Below are 11,631 nucleotides of genomic sequence, written 5' to 3'. Positions count from 1 at the left end.
ATATATATATATATATATATATATAGAGAGAGAGAGAGAGAGAGAGAGAGAGAGAGAGAGAGAGAGAGAGACAGAGAGACAGAGAGACAGAGAGACAGAGAGATAGAGAGACAGAGAGAGTCAGAGTCCAATATTTTTGGCCTTTTAAAAGGAAATATTATCCACAAATTTATACATTCCCCCCAAAAGACACATGGCTGTATATTCCCGGCTCTGAACAGCCCTGCCTCCACTTCCTTAAAAAAAGCTAAAGTCCTGTCTCCTTTTGAGACCCAAGATTAAAAAAACAACACCTTAGACATTTCAACTCCTTACTCCTGTTCTTCTGAAGGAGGTTTTACAAAAAGATTTGAATTAGATTAGCCCAGACAACAGACCTAAAGAATTTGAACAAGGTGTGGCCAGCTTCCCTTCTAAGCAGAAACCTTTGGAGTTTACTAATTAATTGAACCAATACCTTTGCCATAGTCAGTATCCATTTTTAAACCCAGTTTTTAAAAAATTCAACAAACCCCTCCCACCCCCCACCCATCTTGAAAGGCAGGTAGACATAATTCCTTCTAACTTTCCATAATTTTGTCTGTTGGTTAACAAATCGCGCTACAAATTTTCACTTTCAGCCCCCAACCTAGCCCTCTTTCAACATAAAGATGGGGGAGGTAGTGCTATCCCACCCCACCCAAATCCTTCCTTTTTCTATTCTGCCTTCCAAATATTTTCACCCTCTTTCCTAATCTTCACTCAGACAACCTCCACCCTCCTTTACATTTCAAATAAATAAAAAAAAATTTATACTCAGGAATTTCATCCAGCTTTTTTGTACCTTAAAAACAATTAACAATTTAAACACATTGCCTGATATCAGACACATTGATTCAAACGTAAAATACAAACTTTAGCTTTGAGATGTAATTAGACCTGGATTCTAAAAGCTGCTAGCTCCACCTTTAAGGCTTCTGGAGAGCCTGTCCCGAGCCTTAAAAAATTCCTTAAAGGTTATTCTAGCTGCCTTTTTTTTTTAAATCTTTCACCACAAAACATGAAACATTTCTCAAACACACAGATGTTTGACAAGACATTTGACAAGAAAGTGCACACAAAAAAACAATTTAGAATTTGAATTCAGACTGGTCAAAAACTCAGAATTGTAATTTACTCTGTCTAATTCCTAGCCAGTTTAAAAATGATATCTTTTCTGAGATTTCTGCCTCCCCCAGCACCAAGGACATGCTGAGATATTTCCTCACCCTCTAGTAAGGGACTATTTTTGGAGGGGTGATAACTGGGGTATCTTCAACTCCCTTTCCCTGGCGCTTTTCTCTCCTTGTTCCCATCCTACCTTCCTGGACTGAGACCTTTTTATCTTACAATTTCACTGTGGCTTCTCCCTTCTGTTCCCTTTATATAGGACAGGCCTGGATCAACCACTCTCCTTCGGTTTGACCAAAACTCCTCTCAGACTTATAGGATGCCTCAACCATCAAAGTGGTACTTAAATAGTGAATTTTCCCACTTTGACCTATGCATAGGATCTCCTGGTGGCCGCAGATATATGTCTCTTATTATTTTACCCACATTCCTAGGTTCACAATGATCCCAAAGGTAGTCCTGGGAATTTAGCAATCTTAAGAAGGGGAAACTCCAGCATGTGGACATTCGGGCCATTGGAATTCCATTGGGGTGCCTCCCATTCTCCGTAGTGAAGTTCCCCTTTTTCTGATCCTAGAGATCCCAGATGAGCCCCCAGATTGTGAGAAATGTGTTCACTCTGAACAAAGAACAATACTCATTGTGAAGCCAGGAAAGTTCTCATTTTATTTTAGCCAATTATTCTACAGTCCTAGTGAATAGGTACCTAAAAGGCATACAAGGAATAAAAACTGAGAAATTACAAAGTTTGAAGGAAAGAAAGCAATGTATTCATCCAATAGATATGAGTCAGTCTTCATTTGGATTCTAGTGTCTGAAAAAATTAGACTATAGAAACAAATTTGTGTGAACCAGATTTCAATTTTGTTTCTTAAGACAAAAGCTAATACCTCTCTATGAAGACTTGGAAAGGGGTGTGTGCATATGTGCGTTTATTTGGAAACAGTAAAATATTGAGTCAGAGGCAGTTGATGTAGTAATATTGATCCAACTAACTGCATGAGAAATGAATTTTGCTACTGTACAGGGCTGTCAGTCTTTTCCCTGAGCACCATTACGAGTAGATTCATTTAGTATTGACTCTGCTCTTAGAATCAACATTAAATTATATTCCAACATAGTATTGGAAAGTTTGAAAGCCCAGATCCATTGACCAACACTAATGGATCAAGAGCCCAATATTTTTAGTTCCACTTCCAAAATTTTCCTTGTATTCAAACCCAGCTTTCTTTTTTCACTGCCAGCACACTAATACAAGTTTTCTTTACTATTCGTTCAGACTATTGCAATTATCTCCTAACTAGTCCCCTCGGTTACCATCTTTGCTCCCTCCAATGCATAATTTTATATGTTGCCACCAGATTGATATTTTTAAATGCAAAGATTTGATGTTATTGTTTATCCATTCAAAACCTTTTAATGACTTACTGTGTGAAGTTTACCGGGTGAAGTTTAAACATTTCAGCCATCTATAATTTGGCACCACACTTCCTTTTTAGCTTTATCTGAGACCTGTTCCTTCTAGAATCCAGCTAAACTTGACTACATTATTACTTATATCAGTCTCATAATCTTTCACTTTGATGGTTTGCTAACATAGTTCACTACTACTGTAATATCCTCCTTACTGAAAGTACTTTCCACCTACTGAAATCTAGTCATCTTTCAAGATCCAGCTCATATATTACTTCCTCTTTTAAGTTTTCTTGTATTTTCCAGTCAAGAGTTATATTTCCCTCCTCAGACTTCACATAACATTTTATTTAAACTTCTTCTTTTCACATAAACTATCTTGAATATATGTATATTTATACATGTATATGTGAATATGTATGATATATGTATAATATATATCATATGAATATATGTGTAATTACTGCATTCCCTTACTAGAATATTGTAACAACAACGTTGCTAGCAGCTGCTGTGGAGGTGAAAGACCAATAAGAGCACATAGAAGGACTTCTAGCACAGGTTCTTTGATCTGCTTTTCTAAGGAAAGCAACTTTAAGGGGTTAACAATCTTACTTTAGGTAAATATACATAGACCATTCACTTAGTTCAGGGGGAAAAGCCAGCACCCTGAACTTCAGAGAGAATACAAACAGAAATTACAAGCAGAAATTATATAAACAGAGCAAACACAGACAGCAATCAACAGACAAGCCTCTAGCTGTCTGACCAGGGAATCACTTAGTTATCAGAGAGAGAGAGAGGCACTAACATCTGGGTTTTCAAAGCCGGGGGAAGGTGGGGGGCTCCAATGGCTACCCAGAGTCTTGTCTGGCCAAATCACTAACACCCTTCTAATGAGTGTGCCTCCAAAGGCAAAACGCTAACCACTTCTTCAGGGTTAAAGGGTGTCACAACCATGTTACTCAGACCTATGTGAACTAGACCTTCCCTTGACGTAAGCAGGTCATCAAAGACTCCTGATTCAATCAAAGATTCCTTAGTGCTGAGAAGCACTTCAAAACAAAGACAACAAAGTGTTCTGCTTTACCTGCCCTATTCAAACAAAGGCAAGACTCATTAAAGGCACTTGACTGCCTTAGCATTCCAGAAGAGAAGACAATGGAAAAAATCCCACCCTAATTACCATAGCAACTGTAAGCTTAATAAAGGCAGAATATTATTTATCTTTGTATCTCCTTCAGGGCCCAGTATTGATTTATAATTTTTCATCTGTGCAAAATGCAGCCTTTCAACAACTTTAATTCTACAAAATTCTTGTCCAGGTTTTTCTAAGAATCTTCCATAGAGGATACTTGATAGTTTCTCTGAGTACCAGTGTAATACTGGGGTTGCCCATATATTTTCCTTCAGATGTACTTGATGATATATCTTTCATTATTTCTCAAACAGAAGTCATCAGTAGTATGCTGCAGCCTAATTACACCCAAAATGTATCTTTCCATTGCCCTTTGGGTCATTTACAACTTGATTCTTCTGAGATCATGCAAAGTATGCACACATATAGTGTCAGTGGGAGAAGATTGGTTTTAAAATGGTGGGCTTTGTGACAGCAAACATCTTTTTAAAAAGATAATGTTTTATTTTTTTCCACAATTACATGTTAAAACAATTTTTAACATTTGGTTTTTTTTTTTTAAGTTTTGAGTTCCAAATTCTACTCCTCCCTTCTCCCCTTCCCTAGTAAGCAATATGATACAGGTTATATATGTGCAATCATGTAAAGCATATCCATATTAGTCATTTTGTCTCAGAACCACAACAACAAAAAGAAAAAAAGAAAGAAAGGAAGGAAGAAAGAAAGTAAAAAAACAGTATGCTTCAGTCTGTATTCAGATAATATAAGCTCTTTCTCTGGAGGTAGATAGCATGTTTCATAATGAGTCCTTCGGGATTTTCTTGGATCATTGTATTGTTGAGAATAGCTGTCATTCACAGTTCTTCATCACACAATGTTACTGTTACTACGTACAATATTCTCCTGGTTCTGCTCACTTCACTTTGCATCAGTTCATGTAAGTCTTTGTTTCAAGAATCTGGCTAGCAGCCATTGTGGGGGTGTAAGACCAACCCAAGCCCAACAACAAGAACGCTACCAGCATGCTGCAAAAGCACAGCTTCTTTTGATCTGCTTTAGTAAGGAAAGCAAAGTTAAGGGGTTGACAAGTTTACTTTAATTCAGCACACAAATATCATTCACTTAGTTCAGGGGGAAAAAGCCAGCATCCTGAACTTCAGAACAAAATACAACCAAAGTACAAACATCAACAGACAGACCTTGTCTGATTCAAATCCCAATACATAGTTACCAGAGTTTAACAAAGTCTCAGCATCCAGGTTTATGAGCTGGAGGGCTTCTTAGCTACAGCTGCCCAGAGTCTCCGCAAGTGAGGGCCCTAAACAAATTACAAACAGACAGACCCAATACAATTCATAGTTACCAACATCTAAGTTCAGCCTGGGAGCTCAGGACAAGGGCTGGCCCAGAGTCACTCATGCCACCACTACTGTGGGTAAGAGCTCCAAAGGAGAGAAAGCCAACTCCTGGTTTTATATCTTTTTCAGGGTTGGGGTGAGTCACACATGCGACTCACCCACATGACCTAGAATCGTCACAAAGATGCGACTTAAACCCACATGGTCTAAAAGCCTCTGATGTCCCAAACATGTCACTCGAACTCATGTGTAAGCTAGGCCCTCCCTTAGTTAGCCCCACCTGGGGCCCCACCTTGGTTACTAAGTCACGCCCACATAGATTTTACACCTAATAGAGGTTTGGGCCTGGGGCTTAGCACCTAGTAAGGCCCAATGAAATACACTGAATTACTTAAAGGAAACAAAAGCCAACTAAATGCTAAGAGCCCATTTTGCTTACCAACACTGTCTTTCCAGGCTTTTCTGAAATCATCCTGCTTGTCATTTCTTATAGCACATTAATATTGCATCATACTTATATATTATAATTTGTTCAGCCACAATTGTTCCACAATTGATGGACATCCCCTCAATTTCCTATTCTTAACCACCACGAAAGAGCTGCCACAAATATTTTTGTACAAGTAGGTCCTTTTCTTTTTTTTATTGATCACTTTGGGATATAGATCTAGCAGTGGTATTGCTAGATCAAAGGGTATACACAGTTTTATAGCCCTTTGGGCATAGTTCCAAATTACTCTCTAGAATGGTTGATTAGTTTACAACTCTACCAGTAGTGAAAGCATTAGTGTTCCAGTTTTCTCACATCCTTTCCAACATTCATCATTTTCCTTTTAGCTAATCTGATAGGCATGAGGTGGCACCTCCAACTTGTTTTAATTTGCATTTCTTTAATGAATAGTGATTTAGAAAATTTTTTCTTATGACTATAGATAGCTTTGATTTCTTTGTCTGTAAATTGCCTGTTCATATCCTTTGACCATTTATCAATTGGGGAATGACTTGTATTCTTATAAATTTGACTTAGTTGTCTATATATTTAAGAAATGAGGCCTTTATCAGAGATACTTGCTGCAAAAATTTCCCCCTAGTTTTCTGCTTTCCTTCTATTTTTGTTTGCATTGGTTTTGTTTGTGCAAAACCTTTTTAAATTTTATATACTCAAAATGATCTGTTTTTCATAATGCTTTGCATATCTTGTTTGGTTCTAAATTATTTCCTTATTGATAGATTTGACAGATAAACTATTCCATGTTCTCCTAATTTTCTTATGGTATCACCCTTTATGTCTAAATTGGGTACCCATTTCGACCTTATCTTGGTATGCAATGTGAGATATTGGTCTATACCTGGTTTCTGCCGTACTGTTTTCCAGTTTTCCCAGCAGCTTTTTTTTTTTTTATCATATAATGAGTTTTTGTCCCAAAATCTTGGATCTTTGCATTTATCACATACTAGATTTCTATGGTCATTTACTACACTGTATTGTGCACCCAATCTATTACATTGATCCACTACTCTATTTCTTATTCGGTACCAGATTGTTAGTTTGAGATCCAGCATGGCTAGACCACTTTCCTTCACATTTTTTCATTGATTCTCTTGCTATTCTTGGCCTTTTGTTCTTCCAAAAGAATTTTGTTATTATTTTTTCCTAGCTCTATAAAACAATTTTTGGTAGTTTGATTGGTATGTCACTGAATAAGTAGATTAATTTAGGTAGAATAGTCATTTTTATTATATTGGCTTCACCTATCCACCTATTCCACCTATCTACCTATCCAATTAAAAAATTAATGTTTTTAAAATTGCTTAGATCTGACTTAATTTGTGTGAAAAGTGTTTTGTAATTGTGTTCACATAGTTCCTGGGTTTGTCTCGGCAGGTAAACTACCAAGTATTTTATAATTTCTACAGTTAATTTAAATGAAATTTCCCTTTCTATCTTTTGCTGCTTGAGATTTGCTGGTTATACACACATATGTATGTCATACACACACATACATATATATATATATATATATATATACATACATATATATGCTGAAATTGATATTTCATTCCCTTTTAAATCATGTCCTTTTGCCTCGCATGATTAATTTTGATTGGAGATGTCCAAAGGGAAATATGAGATCCATGGTTGAATAGATTCTAGGTGCCTGAAGGTGGCACTGGTTTTACAATTGCTTTACAATCATTTATTAAGCACAAGCTATGTGTCTAGCACTCTGATAGTTTCTGTGAAGGTTCAAAATGTAGACTATGTGTTCTTCGTCCTTCAGGGATCACAATCTATATGGTAGCCCTTATGTGAAGTTCTCAAACAATGCTAAAAGAATTCAGAGCAAATAAAAGATTACTGTAGAGTGCGGGAAAGATTCATGAAGGAGCCAAGTCGGGAATTGGGCTATGAAGTAGAAAACTTAAGTTGGTAGAAAAGAAAAAGAAGGAAAGAAAGCAAGATTTTGGTGGAGAACAGCATCAAAGAAGAAATTCAGAGCTTTCTGCAAGAGAGAGTCAGGGCAGAGGAAACAAGAGTCTTCTGCCACTTCCTTAGAATATGTTGTTTTGTACATTCTTAATTGCAGCTACTTTCTACCAAGCAATACATATTAATCTTGTTTAATTAAAAAACTAGCAGAAAAGAAGACATTAAACAGTTGTAATTACCTAAATGTCCCACCATTTCACTGTTTGAATGACTAAATCCTTTGCATTGATTATGTAGGTTAATGATAATTAAAATCAAATAACCTCCAGGCTTATTTGATTTCACAATGATGAATCTAAGCTTTCAAATATTACATTACCTGACATTATAAAATTGAGCCAGGGACAAAACTTTGTGGAAAGAGTGAGAAGTAAAATATGGAAGATATATACTAGGGAACAGGATGTCAACAAATATACTAGAGTATTAAAAAAATATCAATTTTCACATAACTGGTTAGTGGCAGAGCCAAATTTAGCCTGAAAAAGGAGGAGAGAGAAAAATGTTTTCTTCTTCCATTTAGCTAGATGTCACAGCTACAATGTAGGAAGAAACACTCTGAAATTCATAGGAGACAAAGACCAAAAAAAGAGGCACTAATAAAACCCATGGCACCAGATATATGTGCACAAATATATAAAATATGGTGAAAAAGCAAAATAAAGGAGAAATCCTTACCAAAGAAAGCAAATTTGACCTCCCGAATATGACCAATGTTGTTCTTTGTCCTTCCTTTTCAAAGAGGACCAATGATATCACAGTATGTCTTGACTTGCATGTGAATTGGACTTAAGTGAGGCAGAGTTGCACAAAATCATCAGCCTCACTCTTCTGAGTCAATGAAGACCAGTGGCAGGACAAATGTCAAGAAGGCTGGTGATGGCTCAGTGTAACACCAGTGTGGCTAGCAGCTACTGTGGCTGTGTAAGACCAACAACAACAGCACACAAGAAGGGCTGCCAACACAGGTTCTTTGAACTGCTTTTCTAAGGAAAGTAACTTTAAGGGGTTAACAATCTCAGTTTAATTAAACATACATATATCATTCACTTAGTTCAGGGGGAAAAGATCAGCCTCCTGAACTTCAGGGCAAATACAAACAGAAATTACAAACAGAAAATATCAGCAGATCAAATAACACAAACCTATAGACAGCCTTCTGTCCAACGTTTCAGTACATAGTCACCAGAGAAGCACCAATATCTGGGTTTTCTCAAAGCCAGGGGCACTATTTCAATGGCCCAGAGTCTTGTCACCCTTTCCATGAGTGTACCCCCAAAAGTGAAACACTAAACTTCCAGTACATATACCTTGTTCAGGACTCTGAGGGCTTGAGGCTCACCACTTAGGGTGTGAGAAACCAGAGTGTGGGAAAGCTCCAACCACCAGCACCACATCACATACAATTCAATGACTCCTGATTGTCTTAGTGCTGAGAAACACTCCAAGACAAAAAGATCCCACTTTGCCTTCCCCATTCAAACAAAGGCCAGACTCATTAAAGGCACTTAGGAGAAGAACAGCAAAAAATCCTGCCCTGACTACCATTACACTCAGGATGCAATGGATGACTGGCACATTTAATGTCTGACCAAGCTCTAAGTGCTCCACAGTGCCTGCTTCAGTCACCTTCGTGGCCATTGGAACAAATTGTTCTCATCTGCCCATGCTGCTGGGGGAAGTCTTCACATGCTTGGGGTAGATTGTCTCCTAGTTCACTGACAGGTTTGAGGTCTGTTGGTTCCTGAGACAGTTTTACGTGGGTGTGGCTGCCGTGCATGCTCTCGTTTCTCTGAGCCACAGGTGAGAGTTGGGTGACAGGTGGACACCAAAAGTAGATGAGCAGCTCTAAAAAAGGCTCAGGGTTGATTTCTGTCATTTTGGGTTTGGATCTCTGAGGCTTGGGAGGGGGGAAAGTGTTGAGGAGTGAGGTTGAGCTCTATTTCAAGCCCAGACACGTGTCTTTCCCCATTCTCTCTGTTCTTCCACTGTCCTGTAAAGATTTTTTTTTCTGGTCTTCAAAAAAATTTTTATTTCTTTAAGTATTTTACTGCTGAAACAATTTTTGAGGCCTAGGGCTGTTCAAAGGAACAATGAAAAAATAAAAATTTTATTTCAAACAGGTTTTGTTAAATGTACTACAGTGAAGATGTCTTGACTGTCGTAAACATATCTTAATTTCAAACCTGCACTGATGTATAAATTAGACATGTGGTGTGAGAATGATTAATTTCTGCTAAAATGTGGAACAAATCCACCATTATGCCAATTTTTACATTTATTGCAGGCACTGACTAGTACTTTAATACCAATAGGTTAAATTTTCATCACAAGAAATGAGAAAACTATCCAGTGTTCACAAAATGTAACAAGCCATGAAATTAATTCCCCATTATCGCTCTGAAAATACACCCTTAGATTTAAGTGGAATCTCCTTCCTCAGTCAAAGTTAGGCATTCAGTGATAGTTCTTTAGTCATTATCTACCATTGGCTTGATTGTCACTCCTCTTCTTATCTGACCCCAGCCAATTAAATGCCAATGTTTCTCAACTCTTCGACTAAGGCCAATTTTTTCTCCTATTTCTGTGCACGCAGGACTAGTAAGAACAATCTTGCCTAAATCAGCCTTTACTGCACTGACTCTTCCTCCAGTATACAAGGAGCCTATATTCAACATGAGCACTTCATTCTTAGACAGTTTTTGCACCTTTGCTGCTTTTTTGTCTCCTTCAGTACGCACAACTAAAAGTCATTTAAGCAAGAAATAGGAAATTTCCAACTCTGTGAAGATTTCAGGCAGTGCTCCAACTGCACCAAGAACCTGTGCCACCATTCTGTCAGCTTGGCACAAAGTTGGATCAATTTTTGTTCCAACACCAATAAGGCCTCCAGGAGCCTGAAGATCATTATGTTCCACAAAAAGCAATACGATTTTGGAAAAGATTGGCTTACACATGAGTTTCCCTTCACTACCTTTAGAGACAATGCCGGGCCTGATTTCCAACTCCTGACCCACCTTTAACACTCCTTTGAAAATACTACCACCGGACACACCACCCTTAAGGTCATCAACTTCACAACCAGGCTTGTTGACGTCAAAAGACTGAATAACGATAAGTCTGGGTTCTGAAGTAAAGTCTCGTGGGGGTACTGGAATTTTCTTTACTATGTTTTCACAAACAACTTCAATATTATACTTCAGCTGAGCAGAAATTGGAAGAATAAGAGCTCCCTCTGCAACTGTACCTTGTATAAATGCAAGGATCCGTTCATATTGTTCCTTAACCTGACTTTCTTTCACCAAATCAATCTTATTTTGTAGAATCAGAATGTTTCAATTTCATGATTTCTATGGCAGCTAAGTGCTCAGAAGTCTGAGGCTGAGGAAAAGACTCATTACCAGCTATTAACAGTACAGCTGCATCCATGACTGTTGCACCGTTCAGCATGGTAGCCATCAAAATATTGTGGCCAGGACAATCCACAAAAGAGACATGTCTGACTAATTTGAAGTTTCCTTTAGTTCCTGGAATGTCTGTAGGAAATTCCTCAGGTGTGCTACTTCCACAAGATCTATAACATTCTGGCCGAGAACAACTTGGGTCATCAAGTTTATAAATCTTAGCATTAGCGTAACACAACTTAATGGTAATATTTCTTTCCAGTTCATTTTTGAATCAGACAGTGTGAACTCCACAAATAGTTTTTACTACTTTTGACTTTCCATGTGCTATGTGGCCAATTGTACCTATATTGATTGTGGCTTGTCTGCTGATAACTTCATGTGAAAGCAGAGTCAACTTGGTAACATCCAAGGTGGTCAGATCCTGGCAAGACAGATGAGGCTGCCCCAGTCACTCCTGGCTCCTCACCTGCCATCTTGCTCAAAAAGGAAGTAGGTTGCCCCAGGGCCTGTAAAGATTTTTTGCAGAACAAAATGTAGCCACAAGTAATGACCACTAAGGCCCTAGCAGATTTCCACAGCCTGGAGCCTTCCTCTCACTGGGGAGGGGATGAGGGGACTGTGGCGTGGGACTAGGTTTTGTTGCAATCCTGTGGGTTGAGTCCTTTGGTTAGCTAC

General features: G+C 38.1%; 1 pseudogene; it reads right to left on the bottom strand.

The window, feature by feature from the left end:
- Positions 1 to 10,020: 10,020 nt before the first annotated feature.
- LOC118844187 lies at positions 10,021 to 11,429 on the bottom strand (annotated as a pseudogene).
- Positions 11,430 to 11,631: the final 202 nt, after the last annotated feature.

Source organism: Trichosurus vulpecula, chromosome 3 (genome assembly GCF_011100635.1).
Source record: "Trichosurus vulpecula isolate mTriVul1 chromosome 3, mTriVul1.pri, whole genome shotgun sequence".
NCBI lineage: Eukaryota > Metazoa > Chordata > Mammalia > Diprotodontia > Phalangeridae > Trichosurus > Trichosurus vulpecula.
The sequence above is the reverse complement of the archived record's forward strand: the minus strand, read 5'-3'. Positions and strand labels throughout refer to the sequence as shown.